Source organism: Rhinolophus hipposideros, assembly GCF_964194185.1.
Source record: "Rhinolophus hipposideros genome assembly, chromosome: 2".
Taxonomy (NCBI): domain Eukaryota; kingdom Metazoa; phylum Chordata; class Mammalia; order Chiroptera; family Rhinolophidae; genus Rhinolophus; species Rhinolophus hipposideros.
The window spans coordinates 62661670-62682206 of record NC_138048.1 but is presented as its reverse complement, the minus strand read 5'-3'; the positions used below and the strand labels follow the sequence as shown (position 1 = coordinate 62682206).

The 20537-nt window shown below is 36.6% G+C and overlaps 1 protein-coding gene across 5 annotated transcripts in view; it reads right to left on the bottom strand.

The window, feature by feature from the left end:
- Nucleotides 1-20537, bottom strand: part of MCF2L2 (MCF.2 cell line derived transforming sequence-like 2) — a 213038-nt gene that overhangs the window by 184778 nt on the left and 7723 nt on the right. The window lies entirely within an intron of this gene.

The following is a 20537-nucleotide window of genomic DNA, read 5'->3' as shown; positions in this document are numbered from 1 at the left end:
CTTACTCCTCTGGGTCTGCAGAAGGGCATTTTAAACACAAACAACCTAAGTTACCAGAGTTCGTCTCAAGCTGGGTCATAGAATCAATCTGGATTTATGAAGGTTCTTTGATTTTTGTTTCCCTCCCTCCCTCACTTCTTTCCTTTTTGTCTCCTTCCTTATTCACCTCCATTTTTGTCCTTCCAGAATACCTCAAGAGGTCTCTTCTCACTATCAAGCATGTTTCGGGAGGCACTTCTTCATTTTGCTATTTAAAGATGCCCCTTACTAAATATAAGGTTACATAGGTTTCCAAGGATAAAAATCAGATCTTTCAAGCACAAATCTATGAATGTCCTCTAACTCTAACAGGTGATATATAAGCCCTATGATTTGCGTTCTATCCATTTGGGGAAAGGGGATTAGAGAGAGGGGAAGACTAAGTGGAATCCCTTAGCCTGGGCTGGGAAGAGGAAGACATTTTCACTCTCTCTCTGCCTGATATACTATTATCTTCATTTAACTATTTCCCAGGGAATCTCAAAGAATGAATTGGTTATTGTTTCTAAAGAGGTTAAACACCAGGTTAGAATAAGGCACAAATTCACTAGCCTGTACACTAACGCTAACGAGGAATCGCCTATTGATTCAGCACGGAGTCAGGGTAATGTTGTGGTACTCATGTTGACCAACCAGAGGTTATATTTGGGAAGCTCCTCCCAGAGCCTTGGTTTCTACTTCTCAGCTCTGGAGTGTGAAGGTTCAAGGAGTTGATGTATATGGAGATGTACATAGTAGGTACTCAATAAATGCTGGTTATATTCATTGCTCTGGACAGCTCTTTCCCATATTTGCTTTCTGAAAGTTGTAGAAGGGGTTGGGCAAGTGCCAGCTTAAACCTCAAGACCCTTCTCAATGAATTGTACCATTTTTTCTAGAGGAAAGTGTGTAAATTCGGGCCATAACTCCTTCATCTCCATACTCTTTCCGCTCTGAATTCAAAGAACTCCTGCATTGCTATTAATTGTATGGTTGCAATAATGGCATTGTTGTTATATTTTATAAAAAGGGACAGTCTTCTCTGTTAGATACATGAAATAAACTGTTTAACAGTAAAATTATATGAAGTCTGAGATCTGCTCAAAAATACTCCAGCATTCCTCTCTGCCAAAAATGTACAGGGAGGAGTGGAGATGAAACCAGATTGACAAAATGTGGATAATTGTTGAAGCTGGTTGATGGGCTATGGGAGTTCATTATACAATTCTTTCACATGTTTCACATGTTCCATAATAAAATGTAAATTACAACTGGACGACAATATGAAAAATTTAAGTAGAAATAGGAGTTACTCATATGTAACTGAAGAGTTTTTCAGAATACAATTTCACAGTGTTACAGGAAAGTGGCATGCTCAGAAATAGAGCAGAATTATTATTTTTTCATACCTGAGGGAGCATATTTAAGAGGCAATGACCCTAGAGAAAAACAAAGATCATAAAATGCAATTTATTGTTATTGTACCTCAATATTTGAGGTTTGCTTTAAACATTTTAAAGAGTTAAGATGTGAAAGGAACAACAAAAGTGAGTAAACCAGCCATCCTTTGCCCCATCTCGTTTTTATTTTAACATTTTTATTAAAATACAGTTAATATACAATATCTGATTAGTTTCAGGTATGAAACATACCATATTTTTCCGTGTATAACGCGCACTTTTATGCCCAAATTTGTGAGGGGAAAATAAAGATGCACATTATACATGGGTAGTACTAATTCTGTATCTATATAAATGTTTTTAATTCTTTTATTTATTCTTATGAGTTAAAAGTGTAACTTCAGAAATCAATAATGACATCCACATGCAAAATAATGCCCTGGAATATGAAAGTTTTGTTGAACTTACGACGAACTTGCAACGACAAACAGTTATTCGCCTTCTATGGTGTGTTGAGATCGTATATTTGTTACCAGTATATAAACTTTCTTGTATCTTGTATTTGTTCTTGTGTTTTGCAATTATTTATTACATAAAATTTCTTGTACCATAATATGTTAAAAAAATAAATGCCAAAATTCCTTTGTAATACAAAAAACAAGTACCTAAATGTAAACAAATAAAAATTTGAATTAAAAAAATTAAAATGAAAGATTTTTTCCCCCTGAAATTTTGGGCCAAAAATGTAAGTGTGCATCATACACAGCAAAATACAGTAGTTATTCAACATTAATATACCTAACAAAGGGATCATCAAGTGAAGCCTAGTATTCACCTGTCATTGTACAAGGTTGTTGCAATAGTATTAACTATATTCCCTATGTTGTACATACTCATTTCATTTTTTTCCCACGCCCTCTGCTTTGGCAATCATCAGTTTGTTCTCTATATCTGTGAGTCTGTTTTGTTTTGTTTTGTTTATTCATTTATTTTTATTTTTTTTAGATTCCACATATGTGAGTTCATATAATTTGTCTTTCTCTGTCCGACTTACTTCACTTCACGTAATACGCTCTATATAATACAATCCACATTGTCGCAAATGGCAAGCTTTCATATTTTTTATTACTGAAAAATATGTGTATATATGTATATACAATGGTATATACATATGCCATTGTATATGTATATACCACATCTTCTTTACCCATTCTTCTGTTGACATCTAGGTTGCTTCCATATCTTGTCTATTACTAGTAATGCTGCAATGAACACAGGGCTGCATATACAAGCATCTTTTGGAATTTGTGTTTTTGTTTTCTTAGGATGAATACCCAGAAGTAGGATTGCTGGATCATATGGCAGCTCTATTTTTAATTTTTTTTTGAGGAATCTCCATACTGTTTTCCATAGTGGCTGCACAAATGTACAATCCCATCAACAGTGCATGAGAGTTCCCTTTTCTCCACATCCTTGCCAGCACTTAGTATTTGATTTATTGATGATAGCTATTCTGACAGGTGTGAGGTGGGTGATATCTCACTGTGGTTGTGATTTGCATTTCCCTGATATTAGTGACGTTGAGCATCTTTTTATATGTCTGTTGGCCATCTGTACGTCCTCTCGAAAGAAATATCTATTCAGGTCCCCTGCCTAATTTTTAATTGGATTTTTGTGTGTGTGTTAAATTATGTAAGTTCTTTACATATTTTGGATATTAACCCCTTATTGGATATATCATTTGCAAATATCTTCTCCCATTCAGTAGGTTGTCTTTTTGTTTTGTTGATGTCTTCACTTGCTGTGCAAAAGCTTTTTAGTTTGATGTAGTCCCATTTGTTTATTTTATTTGCTTCCCCTGCTCGAGGAGATATATCAAAAAAGATATTGCTAAGAGCAATGTCAAAGGTTTTACTCCCTATGTTTTCTTCTAGGAGTTTTATGGTTTCAGATCTAACATTTAAGTCTTTGTTTTTTATTTATTTTTGTATCTCAATTGTAGTCCAACTGAGATACAAATATTTTGTATCTCAAAGTAGTCCAATTTCATGTTTTTGCATGTATCCGTCAAGTTTTGCTAACACCACTTATTCAAGAGACTGTCTTTACCCCACTGTATATCTTTGTCTACTTTGTCATACATTAAGTGACCATATAAAAGATGATTTATTTCTAGGCTCTTTGTTCTATTCCATTGATCTATATATCTGCTTTTAATACCAGTATCATTGTTCTGCTTATTGTAGGTTTGTCGTAGCCTTTGAAAACTGGGAGCGTGCTATCTCCCACTTTGTTCTTTCTCAAGATTTATTTGGCTATTGGGGGTGTTTTGTGGTTCCATATAAATTTTAGGATTAGTTGCTCTAATTCTGACAAGAGTGCCATTGGTATTTTAATAGGGATTGCATTAAATATGCATATTACTTTAGGTAGTAAGGACATTTTAACAACATTAATCCTTCCAATCCATGAGCAAGGTATATCCTTCCATTTATTTGTATCTTATTCAATTTATTTCTTCAGTATCTTATAGTTTTTGGAGTACAGGTCTTTTGCATCTTTGGTTAAATTTATTTCTAGGTATTTTATACTTTTTGATTCATTGTAAATGTGATTGTTATTTTGATTTCTTCTGATCTTGCATTTCTGGTGTATAGAAATGCAACAGATTTCTGTTTATTGATTCTGTATCCTGCAACATTACTGAAGTCATTTATTAGTTCTAATAGTTTTTTGTGGCGTCTTCAGGGTTTTCTACATATAGCATCATGTAATCTGCAAATAATCAGAGTTCAACTTCTTCCTTTCCAATTGGGATGCCTTCTATTTCTTTATCTTGTCTGATTTCTGTGGCAAGGACTTCCGGTACTATGTTGAATTGCAGTGGTGATAGTGGGCATGCTTGTCTTGATCTTAGAGGAAAGGCTTTCAGCTTTTCACCACTGAGGCGGATATTAGCTGTGGGTTTGTCACTTATGGCCTTTATTATGTTGAGATATGTTTCTTCTATATTCCCTCTGTTGAGAGTTTTTAGCATTAAAGGATATTGAATTTTGTCAAGTGCTTTTTCTGCATCTATTGAGATGATCATATGGCTTTAATCGTTTATTTTGTTAATGTGGTGTAGCGCACTGATTGATTATGGATGTTGAAACATGCCCACATCCTTTGATGAGTCCCCCTTGGACATGGTGTGTAATCAATCCTTTTAATATATTGTTGAATTCAGTTTGCTAATATTTTGTTGAGAACTTTTGCATCTATGTTCATCAAGCATATTGTCCTGTCATTTTCTCTTTAAATGTCTTTATCTGGTTTTGGTATCAGGGTAATGTTCGCTTCACAAAATGACTATCTTAAAGTCAAAAAAATAATTAATTAAGTCAAACGATCATTAGTCAAGGACCATCTGTATAATTATTAAGACCATGTCCACAGAGAAAGATTTAAGATAGAATATCAAGGACATAAAAATTGCATGTATGGTGGGATTGCAGCCAGGTTTTAAAAAAACAAAAGCATGTATGTGGTGTGTTTGTGCACATGCAGGCAGGCATATGAAAAGAAAAACACATGAAAGAGTTGTGTTAGAGTGATGAAATCATACTGTAGTTACCCCCCTTTAATTTACATAAAAACGTATGCTCTGGTAGCCTTTACTTTTTTTTTTTTTTGCTAACAGGGCTTTATTGAAATATAATTTACATGCAGTACAATGCACAAATCTTAAGTGTACAGTTCGATGAATTTTGACAAATACATACACTGATTTAACCATCAAACAGATCAAGATACGGAACATTTCCATTACCCCAGACAGTTTTCTTGTGACCCCCAGGCCCCACATTTTCGAGAGCTCCACATATCACAAACCCCCCTCCCATAAATATCTGAGTTAAACACCTCGTGGGTACCTCTGTCACTCATGATCCAGACCTCAGTGCTGGCCGGGCAACACAGCTCTAAATATCTACTCTCTTAACCTTATTGGGACCCCAGGGAAGGACTTCTCCACATCTCTTCATCTAGATCCTCAAAAGAAAAGGTGACGACATCCAAATGCTACGACGGATTATGGGCTGTGCCACTGCTGACATCAGGGACAGACATTGCTTCTGAGTGCTCGGAGGATTTGAGCCGTGAGGATTTGAGCAGTGGAATTGCTTAGGTAAGAGAAAAGACAAATTAATGAACTTGGTGAATCCTTCTTCTCACATGACATGAATGCTGTACATTCTTATATAATGAAATATCACGTCCAGTACAACCAAGTATCCGTTCTTAACTTTTATCCTTCCAATTCATTATACAAACATTCAAATTTTGAACTCCTTAAATACAATTACATTTTACTCAGATCACATTTACTTCAGATCATTGCTCTCAACAGAGCTCAAATTATGGAAAATCTCAATTATAACAATATACAGTGTTTCTCCAAAATAAGACCTAGCTGGACAATCAATTCTAATGCGTCTTTTGGAGCAAAATATTACATAAGACCTGGTCTTATATTATAGTAAAATAAGACCGGTATTGTGTTATGTTACGCTATGTTATGTTATATAAGACCCGGTCTTATTTTATTATAAGACCGGGTATTATATTATATTATTATTATATTATATTATACCTGGTCTTATATTATAGTAAAATAAGACCTGGTATTATATTATTATATTATATTATATTATTATATTATATTATATTATATTATATTATATTATATTATATTATACCTGGTCTTATATTATAGTAAAATAAGACCAGGTCTTATATTAATTTTTGCTCCAAAAGACACATTAGAGCTGATTGTCTGGCTAGGTCTTATTTTCAGGAACAGTAGTGCTTTTGCTGAGATGAAGGCAAGAAAAAATATTTTATGGATTAATTAATGATTTGTATATAATGGATATGTTTATTACTCATCCAAATTTCACTAGCTAATCAACACAGCACTCAGACACAAGCAATAATTCAATTTAGTCATCTTTGCTATTTTCTGATTTTTAGTCATATAAAAACCACAGCTTCACATATTTTAATTTTATTCTTATGAGCGTATGTCTGTCAAGGTAAGAAGATAGAACATGTTTTATTTAACCATGGCATGTCAGCCTCCATTTGTACTCTTGCCCCAGGCACTGCAAATGCTTCCTTAAAATTGCTTTGAGAACTGATAAAATATTACTAGGCATACACATTCCTGTTTTTGAATACTTATCCAATCCCTTTTCTCTTTTTTTTTGTTCCATTACAGACACATTTTTTAAAGCTTCTTAATTTCTGCTGACATTTCCCATTGTACCCTTGTGTGAGATAAACCCTGCAGAGGTGGAAGTTTGTAAGAGTTTCCTTAGCAACAAAGCTGGAGATGAAGTTCTCCTGTAGCACTTTGGAACTCCAGGAGAGATGAAACCAGCTCTGCCGCATGGGGTATTCTGAATAAAAAGCAATCAAGGCCCTGGAGGAAATTAAGAAAATCTCTGAAAATACCTAATCCCTCCTTTCTGTTATGCTTTCAAGTTTTAGCACTAGATTTCAAAGTGCCCCCCCACACACACACCAGCGTTTTAATCAACACTCCCGGAGAGCTGTGCTCAAGTTATAATGGATATTTAAATCACCTGGGCTTTAAAATGTAGATTCTGATTCTGTAGACTTGGGGTAGGGCATTTCTAACAAGCACTCCTGACAGTTGCTGATGCAACAGAGAAGCAAGCACACATTGATTCCAAGGCCTCAGACCATTCTTGGTCCTTTCTTGTTGCTTATGAAAGTGCAACTCAGGAAAAGAAAAAGGGTTTATTTGGGTTGTCCACTAGTCTGCTTCTCTTATTCTATAAAAATAATCATCTATGTGTATTCAATCTATGTGTATTCAAAGTATTCTTGAAACTGAGGCCTGCACGGTATAACTTTTGGCCTAACATTTTCTTCTGTGCTGTTTTTGGAGTCAGCACCCTGGGAAACAAGCCACCCCTGGCTTGAGCTCCTGCTTACCTCTCCTTCCAGCACACTTCCTGCCCTACCCCACTACTCAGTGTGGGCCCCTTAATGCCTATGCTCTCCCATTCGTAGCCCACTCCCAGCCCTGGATTCAGTCAAGTCTCTCAGCTGGAAGCAGTGTCTTAGGCACAATAATTATGGTATAACACAAGGAGGTGAGAAGACTTGATATGAGTCATGATCATTGAATGTGGCCTTCTTCCAAGAGTTTCTGTACTTTCATTTCTTTCTAAAGCTCCTTAGAGAAAAAAAAAATCTTGACACAAAGGAATCAAAATGCTACAATGTTAGACATTTGAGCAATACAATAGAAAACAGATTTATTTTTGTTTAAGTAAAAGCTCTGGAGGCTGTGGCCAAACATTCCTTCCTTCCTCTCTCAATTAATTAATTCACCCAGATACCATGGAAGTAGAATGAAAAGAACTGGACTTGCATTCCCAACTCTGCCACTGAGCAGCCCCTCCATCTTCACATTCCTCCTCTATGAAATGGGAATAGATAACAATAATATCTTTTAGAGGGCTGTTCTGAGGATTAACACTACCATTTATTAAGCACTTACCACATACCGGCTGCTGTGCTATATGCTTTACGTACATTAGCTAATTTAATTTACTTAAAAAAACATGTGGAAGCAGTTTGAATATAATAGATTCTATTCAAATAAAAGCCAATTAAATTTATCATTCAGGCCGTTCAGCCATGATCTCAAGGAGACCACGACAGATTTTTCTCAAACACCCATGCTATTGCCATGTATTGGTGGTTTGCTTTGGAATTCTGCTCATAAAGTCTCCACTGATGCCATATTACCTCTTTCTCTTTCACTACAGAGTAAGTGTGATAGAACTTGTTATGAGTTTGAAAGGACTCAGGCGCATAACTGAGATTAGAATTAGACCAAAATATAAATTGGGATATAGTACATGATAAAAATGGCGTTTCAAATGGGGCCAGGCAGAGATTACTCAAGAAACAGTGTTGGGTCAATCTGCTGGTCATAACAGGACATCAAGTGTAGTGATTAAGAGCATGACCTCTGGTGCCACAAGGCCTGGGTTCAAATCCTGGCTCTGCCACTTACAGCAGAGTACCTCAAGCAAACTGCTTAATCTCCCTGTGCCTTAATTTCCTGATCTGAAAATGGGGGAAATTACGATACATCCACGTGGTTGTTATAAGAACTGAGTAAGAACATTATTTTCAAAATGTTTAAGTTGTGTCCATAGTTCACTTCTTGCATTGAAATAAACTCCAGTGGATTAAATAATGAAAACACAAAAGTGTTAGAAGAAAATATGGGAGAACAATTTTTATAACACTATAATTGGAACAGCCTTTCAAAGTATGATAGAAATCCCAATAAGAAAAGACTGATAAAGTTAACTAATTTAAAAACTACTTTGGCAGGGCGAACACACCTTGAACAAACTCAAAAGACAACTAGAAAATTTACAGCACATATGGTTGATAAAAGGTTTATTTTCCTAAAAGGTAAACAGCCTTTACAAATTAATAAGAAATCAGTGTAGTGGGCTGAATGGTGCTTCCCCGATACACACCCGCATGCCCCCCAAAAAAGAAGATATGGCCATGTCCTAATCCCAATACCTGTGAACTTGTGAACATTACCTTATTTGGAAAAAGGGTCTTTACAGATGTGATTAAGTTAAGCATCTTGAAAAGAAGAGCCTATGCTGAATTATCTCCATGGGCCCTAAATGCAATCACAGTGTTCTTTTATGAGAGAGAGAGAGAGAGAGAGAGAGAGAGAGAGAGAGAGAGAGAGAGAGAGAGAGAGAGAGAATGTGAAGATGGAGACAGACTGGAATGATGCCCCTATCAACCAAGAAATGCCTGTAGACACCAGAGGCTGGAAGAGACAAGAAACTGAATCTCCCCTAGAGCCTGTAGAGGGGAGCACCTTGATTCTGAACTTCTGGCCTCTGGAACTGTGAGAAAATAAATTTCTGTTGTTTAAAGCCATTCAGCTTGTGGTCATTTCTGATAGCAGCCCTAGGAAACTCATACAATGGACACAGGCTTAGAACAGACAATTCACAGAAGAAATACAGTCAGTAACATATATGTATATATGTTGAACCTCACAAATAAATGTAAATTAAAACAGAATGAGATCTTTCCTACCTGATGGATTGGCAATTATTTTAAAGATAAATAACATAGACTGGGCAAGATTACAGGCAGATTCTCTATCGGTAAAAGTATAAATAGGTACTCTTTTTAAAAGTTGATCAATTTGATTAATTTAGAAATATCTGTCAAAATGTTAAATATATCATCTTTAGCCAAGAAATGTCACATTAGGAATTTAACCTAAGGGACCATTAATGCAAGTGTAAGATAAGTGGGCACTGAGATGCTTATTACAGTATTGTTCTTCTAGTGCAAATGTCCATTAATGGGCATGAGTTAAATTATGATACAGCCATACAATGGAATACTATTGAGCCATCAAATATAATCAGATTGATCTAATATGTACTAACAGGAAAGGGAGTTCAAAATATATTGTTTTATTTTTAAAAATGGAAGCAAGATATAAAGAAGAATGTTATCGCTTATGTGAAATTTACATATATGTACGTATAGAGGAACTTATATTATTGGAATGTTTCTGTAATGAACAATTGAGGCATAGATAGCTAGCTGCCAACCATTCACAGTTCCTCTTCAATACAGTAGCATTATCACCGCAAGGTGACTCCTTGAAGAGGGACTCAATCTCCCAGCCACCCCACCCCAATCAACAGTTATGGACATGTGACTAGTGAATGCCAATGGGAGATGAGCAAAAATGTGTTACTTCTGAGCTGGGGTATGTAAGAAATAGGTGTACCTTCACAACTGTCTTTTTGCCCTCCTGTAGGATGCAAGGTAACAACTCTGAGGCCAGTAGATGGCAGACGTAAAAGACAGAAACAGGCAGGGTCCCCAAAACACTGAGGAAAATGGTCCTTTGACCGGGGACAGAGTATTGGAGTGTATTAATCCAATGAAATTTGGGGGTTGTTGCAGCAGTTGGGCTTACCCTAACTTACAGGCATGCATTCATTTTATAATAATATTTTAAATACATTTTGTTCTTTTTAAATTTTATTTATTTTTAAATTAAATTTACTGGGCTGACATTAATAAGATTATATAAGTTTTGAGTGTACGATTCCATAATACGTCATCTGTATATTGCATTGTGTGCTCACCTACTCATAGTCTAGTCTCCCTCCATCACCATATATTTGATCCCCTTTACCCTCTTCATCCTCTCCTCACCCCTCTCCCCCTCCGGTAAACTTCATATTATTGTCTGCGTCTATGAGTTTGTTTGTTGGTTTTGTTTTTTACAAAGAACAAAAGGGGGGATAGTCAGTGAAAAAACAAATCTTCAACTGATGAATATTCCTGACCCTCAACAATGAAATAAAATATGGGTCTTGGTTAACACATATTTCAATCAGTATGTCATCTCCTGAGTTTCATTCCTCTAATCCCAATAAATTAATATTATGCCAATAAGTCTACTGACAGCATCCCATAAATCAAAGATTGCAGTAATATCAGAAGGCCACTTAGACATTCATAAAACATTCATTGTTGTCTCGAGTCACAGATAGAAAAAAAATATTGACAGCTAAAGCAGGTAGGTGAACCTTTCATGACCTTTGATAGTGGGGGGAAAAAAGCAACAATACTGCATATTATGCTGTCAGTTTAGGATTCAGACATTCTTCATATTCTTCTTTCAAATTACTTCCTCTCTTCACTATTAACAAAACTGTAAAGCTCTTATGATTTAGCTTTAGGAAAATTAGGGCAATAATTTACAACTGAATTCAAGCCCTGTAAGGCTTTATGTGCACGCACAGGTGAGCACCTATGTTTTAAGTATGAAAAGCAAAATCTGATTATCAGGTCGTTCTTTCTTAGGTAGCAAATACATAGTAGTCCTTGCCTTTGAGAATACAGTGTGCATATATTATATACTGTAAATGGTATAGAAAACAGTAAAAGCATGAATCATGTCTCAACCAGAAAGTATATTGCAACAATGATGAGTTTATTTGAAAAGCACATTTCTCTAGTCAATAATTCTCCTCTCTTGAAAAATAGGTTCCAAGTATAAATAAAGAGTAATGAGACAGACAAAGGCATTTGCTTTAATCACCTTTCCTAGCCTGTGATCCAAGGGGAATAAATGTATTATAAACATTTTCAAGGCAAAAAAATAAATTAAAAATGTAGGACTATATTAATAAGCCCATCCATAAAAGAAGTAGTTTTAGAAACAAGTAGTTGCTTCAGCTCCTAGAGCATTGGCGTCCAGATACATGTAAGACAGACTTAAGATATCCCTGTTCCTTCTCACTCAGCCCACTGAAGGGAAGTGTTTTTCTTTTTTCTATTCTTAAACCACCAGTCTGTTACCAGCTCAGTTGTCTAACATGAAGCCTTAGCCTTTCAGATTTAACATTTCTCTTCAGACTTAACATTTTTCTTGGGTACATGAATTTCACAATCTGGATTCTCATTTTTATTTTACAAAAGCAATATATGTTAGTTGCTTTTTAAAAATAAAAATACAACAGAAAAGAAGTAAAACTCCTTATCATTCCTTCATCCCAAATCAAATAGTTATCTTATTGGCATATAAAAGTCAGTACATATATATGTATACATAGACATATATGCTTTTAAAATGGATTCATACTTATACATTCTATCTTACAGCCTGATTTTTTCAGAATATTTGATCATCTCTTTTTATTATGAATTTTTAAATAAATGGCCATCAACAATATAGTTAATAACTGATTAATGTTTTTTTAAAGTCCTTTTTAAACTCCTTAGCAACCTTGAGTTAGCATTGCAAAGTAAAATTTTTTAATGTAAAATTTGTTAGTTAAACCATTATTCCACTGAGAAGGAGGATGAATAACAAAACATACGTAAAGGAAAGGCATCATTGCTCTCACAGTACCTTTTTTTGCCATATATTCTAGCCTGATGCAGCTTCCTAGGAAATGGTGGTAAGCCCTCATCTCTGCCTCTGTTATCCGCACCGATGTGTAAGGTAAGTATCTGGGGTCTCGCTGCCCACACTTGTTACACCAGGAGGCCATTGGATTCCAGGAGACTGTGTCAGCATCACTCACCCTCTATTCCTCTCTGAGCACAGCACTCACAGAGATGTGTTTAATTCTTTCTCCTGGCTAATCTCTCTGTTCACCCAAGGTCATTTCATTGCTGAGAGCTGCTCACAGGATTACAGGCCCAACAGATTACCAGATTTTCTCATTTGGAAATAAAAGGAAATCTGGGGGATGAGGATGTCGATGGAGCTAGAGAGGGAAATCCTAGAGTCCATGAGAATCAGAATGATTTTTGTTTTCTTTTTTTAGAGGAATCACACCATGAGACATACAAGTATATCAGGCCACTGGATATTTAAAATAAAATAGACAGGGGTAAATCTTTTATAGGATGCTCTGAATAAAATTTATTCTAGGCCATAGGCAGTGTGGAGGTTCCTCAAAAAATTACAAATGGAATTACCATACGACCCAGCAATCCCTCTCCTGGGTATCTACCCAAAGAATTTGAAATCATTTAATCAATAAGACATGTGTGCTCCAATGTTCATTGCAGATTTGATTACGGTGGCCAAGACATGGAAACAACCAAAATGTCCTTCAATAGATGAATGGATAAAGAAGTTGTGGTATATATACACAATGGAATACTATTCGGCGTTAAGGAAAGATGATATAGGAACATTTGTGACAACATGGATGGATCTTGAGAGTATGATGCTAAGCGAAATAAGTCAGACAGAAAAAGCAGAGAACCCTATGATTTCACTGATATGTGGTATATAAACCAGAAACAACAAAAGAACAAGACAAACAAATGAGAAACAAAAACTCATAGACACAGACAATAGTTTAGTGGTTACCAGAGGGTAAAGGGGGTGGGGGGAGGGAGATGAGGGTAAGCGGGATCAAATATATGGTGATGGAAGGAGAACTGACTCTGGGTGATGAACACACAATGGGATTTATAGATGATGTAATACAGAATTGTACACCTGAAATTATGTAATTTCATTAACAATTGTCACCCCAATAAATAAATTTTAAAAAAATTTATTCCAGGCCACAATTCTCTTCTCCTTCTCTTCCAACCTCTCCAGACTGCCAAGAAATACAACCCAGAGAATTACCAATGCAGCCAATAGAAGTCGCTCTCTAGGCAACATAGATACATTGCACTACCTGTGCAATGTGTGGTTTGGCACAGCATTGGTAAAGGCTCAAATCCTAAAATGGGATGCATCATCTACTTCTAAAGATCACATGCAAGTATAACATCATAAATGTAAAGAAGGAAATTCTTTGATCTAAGATCCCACTTACCTCTCGGGGAAGAATGAGTTCACCTTTCAGAACTGTGTGGTATACTCAGAGAGGTCAAATTTTCATAATGCCTTTTATTTTGGTTCTACACACTTCATGTTTTTGCTTATTATTAATGTTGTGTTCCAAGATTTAAAGAAAGTACAATGTGAAATATCTGATAAGTAATAAGTTTCTATACAAACTTCTAATTTTTATTTGTATGATTCAAGCTAAAATTTCATAGTACGGCTTGCAATTGGCCAACGAGAAACCAGAAGACCTTTTGTATTAAAAAAGAAAATTTTAGGGATAGGGTAAACTTTACATATGCTGAAATACTCAAATCTGAAGTGAAATTTATTTTAATAAATTTTGACAAATGGATACATCCATGTAACCTTCGCCCCTTTCAAGATACAGGACATTTCCCTCTATGGAGAGTACCTTCACATGGCCCTTCCCAGCTCACCCTAGCTCCTAGTCCCCAAGCGACTGACCACTGTTGTGATTTTTTTTCCCCAAGAGACTAGTTTTGCCTACTCGAAAGACTTCATATAATGTAATCTTAAAGTATGTTTTCTTTTGTGTCTAGCTTCTATCTCTCAGGATACTGCTTTTGAGATTCATCCATGTTGTGTTTATCAGTAGTTCATTCGTTTTTATTTGCTGAGTTGTAGCCATCATATGGATGGCAATAATTTGTCCATTCTCCAGTTCATAGACATTCAGGGTTTTTGTTTTGTTTTTCCCAGTTTGGGCTATTATGAATACAGTTGTTGTGAACATCCATGTAAAGGTCTATGTTTGCATTTCTCTTGGATAAATAACTAAGAGTGGTATTGCTGAGTCAAAGGAGAAGTGTATGTTTAACTTGCAAGAAACTACCAAAACTTAACCCGAATTGGTTACATCAGAAGGCCTCTTACGATTACAGGGCTGCTTTATCTAGTAATCCTCAGAGCCAGTTCTTTGTTGTTATTAACTGCATGGGAAGTACTTTAAGAAAATATCTAAATTAAGACAAAGAAATTGAATATAATTTGAGACTCTAAAACTTATGAAAGCTCATTTTTTTTCTCTACCATTAAATATTGTGAATAGGCTAACTCTGACTAAATGCAAAGTATGAAAATCTTCTAATACAGGGAGGCAAATAGAGCAGTTTTCAAACAACAGTTGGTTAGGTATTGCCAAATTTCCATCCCCAATTCCCCACCAGCTGGCATTCCCACCAGCAGCATAGAAAGTGCCTGATTCCCCACATGGAGGCTTTTTGTCTGTTTGTTTTTTATTAAACATTGACTTCTTTATTCTTCCACTCAGATGTGAAGAGCCATGAATGCTTGGCTGGCATCACAGCCCCTCTGAAAATAAGAGCTAACTTTGTTGACCACATAAACCCACAATGGTGTGTGTGTGCAACTACACACATCCAGAGACAACATAATTTTATGTTTTTGCCGTTTACAAGAGGCAGTTTGTAAAATCTTGGTAACTGAATTACATTTGGATCTCTCTATTATATGAACAAACTGTACAACTCTTATAAACCCTATATTCCATGCATTGACCTTTATCATTTGACTAAGATCAGATACCAATAAAGGACCGCATTTTCTTTATGTTTAACAATGGATTCTGAAATAAAGTAGGTACTAGGTAACTCTCCTTAGAAACGAGCTGCTTGTTTCAGTAGTAATGGCAACTGGAGGTGAATGTTTCCTCCACTTTCCCCCACCCCAACCCAAGAAACTATTGTTATAGGTATAAAAGAAAGTTTTAGCACTTCTATATTTGCCCCTAATTTTAAAAAAGTTGTGTGTGTTTGTATCTGTGTAGCAGGATGAACTAAAGCCATTCACCTGCCACTACCTATCAGGTCAAAATGGAGAATGAGAACTAATCTGCAAGCTCAAAAAAGACTGGAATTATCCATAGCACAAGAGTCTCAGGATTGTAATTATACCAGAAGTAGGATCAAAGTCATATTAGAGGGAGGAATAGTTTTTTCTTATACAGTCTAGACTTTGTTTTCTTTGGAGAAATAGAAACATTGGAATGGCCAGGTATATTTAATGGGGATGTTGAACTGAATTTCCCTCAGAGTTGAGCCGGGGGTGAAGGGAGTAACAGGACTCTCTTGGCATTGGGGCTGAGAGGACATTCCCGCCAGTTGAATACTGGGCTGCAAGGACTACAGACCCACTCATCTCCTGATCTTCCCCCTCTACATGGGGGCAGGGATGCTTCCCTCGCTTTGGGTCAGGTAGGAGGGGTTTGCCACATCCAATTACATACACGCTGAGAACCCGTAGAAGAAGCGTGTTAAGTAGATATGGGGAGTGGGTCTGGAGTTCATGGGGCATAGGGCTCTTCTGTACTATTTGCAATTTATACAAACATCATGGATTACTTTCATTAGAAAACTAAAAATGCACTAATAAAGAGTTTTGAAAATTATTTTATTTGGATTACTGGCTCCAAAATGCTGCATCCTCACTAATATTTTGAGAGTATTGCCTGTCCTTTACAAATGTTATTGACCACTATGGCAAAGTGTTGATGGTTGTTGAAGCTGAATACTGAGTAACTCAAATCGCTGCTGATATGAGCATATTTTCACGTGCTTAATTTTTTTCATCTGTATATCTTCTTTGGTAAAGTATCCAGTGAATATTTTGCCCATTGTAAAATTGGGTTGTTTTTATTTATTGTTAAGAGCTCTTTATTAATTCTGGATATAAGTCCTTTGTCAGATAAGTGATTCCCAATTTTTTTCCCCAGTTGGGGGGTTGTCTTTTCATTGTCTTAACAGTGTCTATGTGGGCAAAAATTTTTAATTTTGATGAAGTCCAATTTATCAAATTATTCTTTCAGGAATCATACTTTTGGTGTCGGCCTAAGAACTCTTTGTCCAACCAAAGTCGCAAAGATATTTTCCTATGTTTTCTAAAAGAGTTCTAATTCAGTTTTGCAATTAGATCCATGATCCACTTTTAGTTAATTTTTGTATATGGGGTGAGACATAGGTGAAAGTCCATTTTTTTGTTCATGGATGTTTAATTTTTCAAGAATCTTTTGTTGAAAGGTTTTCAACAAACCTTTCAAAAATTGAGGTTTCAATTTTGTTGAAATTGCCTTTACATTTTTTTTCCATTGAATTGCCTTCACAACTTTGTCAAAAACAATTAACCATATTTTGTGGGACTATGTCTGGATTCTTGATTCTGTTCCACTGATCTACATCCTTTTGCCAATAAATACCACACTGTCTTGATTATTTTGCTTTACAATAAGTCTTGAAATTAGGTAGTGTGAGCCCTCCAATTTTATTCTTTTTCAAAAAAAAAATTGGTTGTTATAGTTCTTTTTGCCTATTATAGTAGCTTTTAGCTAATTCTAAATCTTAAATCAACTGTAATTGAAAAAAATTTTAAAGGGAAAGGAGAATAAGAGGCTCAGATTCCCAGGTATAAAACAAATAAGTCATGGGGATGTGATGTGCAGCACAGGGAATATAGTCAATAATATTGTGATTGTGTGGTACAGTGTCCGATGGTTGCTGGACTTATCATGGTGAGCACTTCTTTAGGTCTATAAATGTTGAATGACTATGGTGTACCCCTGAAACTAGTATAATATTATATGTTAGCTATATTTTTAATAAAAATCTTTAAAAAAATAAATCTTAAAATCAGCTGGTTGATTACTACAAAAAAACTTGATAAGGCTTTTGACTGGAGTTGTGTTTAATTTATAGATCAATTTGGGGAGAATTGACATTTTAATATCGATTCTTCCAAACCTCAAACACAGACCATGTATTATTTTTATAAGGAGAGTTTTTAAAGCCCTTATGAAAAACCACATAATGCTAATTCCGCTCTCATTTCTTCTGTGTCTTTTTCATATTGTACCACAAAGCCATAGAAAATGATGAACACAATCATTCTCTTTAAATCTGGGTTAGTTTACCCAAGGGACTGAGGGAGAAAACGCTCACGCCACCCCTGAAGGGCAAATCAGATTTGAGTAGTGGAATTTTCCTCCCTGTCTCTCTGCACCATATGTCAAGGGCTAAAATCCCACTTCACAGCCTGAGAGATTTTTCCACCTTTGTAAGCAAAGCTTCTTTTGGTTGCCAGAGGGATAAATACTGCAATAGAAACAAAATGAAATGAAAGGTAGAGGGATGTGGGTGGGAGAATTCAGGAGGCCCATCTTTCTAGTCTAGGTCCTGCACCAGATCTTCCTCACCCGTCAGGGAGAAAAGAAGAGGAAAGACAAGAAAGAGAAGGGAGCCACAGGGGAGCGAAGGAGCCAGTGAAATGGTGAAGGGAAGGGCCTGTGAAACTCCGAGGAGCTGGCGTGGTCGAGGACATTTTAAAAACAGTGATGCCTTCAGCTCCATTCCAAAGGGTCTGTATTGCTAGACCATAAATACCCCCTCTCCCATCTTCAGAAAATTCCCCTGTACCCCAGAACCCAGTCTTCTGTATACGTGAGTTCTGAGTAAGATACTAGGGAAAGAGTTGAATTTCACAACTGAATTACCCCAGTACCAATCGAGGTATCACACGCAGAAGCCAGAGAAGCAGAGAGGCCCAATGAAATGGAGGAGGAACTGGGGACTGATGAGCTAATGGCTGACTCTGCCTAAAATTTTCTTATTTTTGTTTAATATCAACCTCCCCCATAGGTCTATAAGCTCTAGGAGGACACTCATTTATTCCTCCACGCCCCCAGTACACACAGGAACAGCACAGAGCTTGAGGGCTGCAACTGTGGGGGAGGCCGCCTGGCTCTGGCCCTCACAGGGGCAGGCGCCATGGCTGCTCCCTCCCCAGCACCTGACCAGGTCCAGACCAGAAGGCCCTCAGTAATGTGGTTAGTCTTAAATTGGGGGCGTAAATAAGGAGAAGCAGGCAGAAGAACCTCTTTCCCCTTAGTAATTTAATTAATTATAGCTTCCTTAGGAACAGAAATAAAGAAGGGTTAAAATGAATTTAAACTGATTTGATAGTGGGTAAAAAAAAAAAAATTAAAAAACAGACACACAAACTAAAATCTGGGCTGGACAAGATCTGGGATCAGATAACTGTACAAAGAAATCCAGAAGTAAGTCTTCTAAGCTGGACAAGACCAGCATACTAAAACATTTTGGGCACATGTATTGTATCCACCTATGTATATCTTGTACTTGAATCTCCCTCATAGTAAAGTTCTCTAAATACAGAGACTCTTCTATACTAAATAAAAGTGCATGCTGGTGCTGTTACCTTGCTGTTATAACTGGGCATTAAAACTTTATTACACTTTTATCCCCCCTAATACTCCAGTGCTTAGCACAGGAAGTACAGCTGGCAGCATTCCTAAAAATTTCTTCCTCAACAAAGTCTTATTCCTAGCTAAGTGTTACACGTTTATTATCTCTGCATGTTTAAAGATTATAAGGCAAATTCTCACGTTTTAAATGATAGTTTTCCTTTGGAAGAAAGTGACAATAAATGAACATTTCAAATGGCTTGTAAAATACTTACACTCAGGGGACTAATGCTTTTCACTTCCATTAGTGTTTTCAAAATATTTTTTGTTTTTTACTTTCTTTAAATTTTATTGGGGAATATTGGGGAACAGTGTGTTTCTCCAGGGCCCATCAGCTCCGAGTCGTTGTCCTTCAATCTAGTTGTGGAGGGCACAGCTCAACTCCAAGTCTAGTCGACATTTTCAATCTTAGTTGCAGGGGGCACAGCCCACCATGCCATGTGGGAATTGAACCGGCAACCTTGTTGTTGAGAGATCGTGCTCTAACCAACTGAGCCATCCGGCTGCCCCTCAAAAGATTTTTTTTAATTCACTAACAAAGCATCTATTATTTACTGGTTTATATTCCATTCTGTAATGGGAAATTAAACCAAGTATGACTATAGGCCTTAAGGCCAACCATACCTGACTTTTAATTCTGACCTTTCACTTGGCATAACATTGGCAAACTTCCTAACCTGTTTCAGCCTCAAACTTCTCCTCCATAAAAATGGACTGTACCTCAGAATAAATTTAATTAAATCACAATATCTATAAAGCACAATATGTGACACTAAATAGGCAGGAAATAAATGATAGCTATAATCACATCATTTTTTATATTATTCCTATAACCTCTAATCTCTCCAACCTCTTTCCCCCCCAGAAAAGGATCTATATGAACAAGGAAAAGAAGTGAGACACAATAGATCTGCCTTTCAGCTTGAGGTCATTTTTTCCTTCAAGGCAAAGTTCAAAGCTTCTCAACTGTCCAGGCGAAGTTACCTGACCAGGGAAGTCTGAGCAAAGAATGGAATAAATGGAACAACCAGTACAGGAAGACTAACACAGTTACTAAGTGGCCATTCCCCTTATTCCACCCACCCCAGTGAGAAAGCTTTCCCCTCTCCACCTTCCTAAATTGCCTCCTTCCCTCAAGGTCCAGTTCAAGTCACACATCTACTAGCATAAAGATTTCTGGAATCACTGGAGCTCAAAACCACTTCAGCCTCCAAATGCTTATAAGTACTGTCTGGATTGGCAACTAACTTGTGACTTGTCCGCCCTGTCTCCTGATATAACTATCAGATTGGGCCTCGGACTCTCCTGCCGTCCAGTGGCTCACAGGCCACCTCCCCAATCCCCTCAGTCTTTGTTAGCTGTTGTA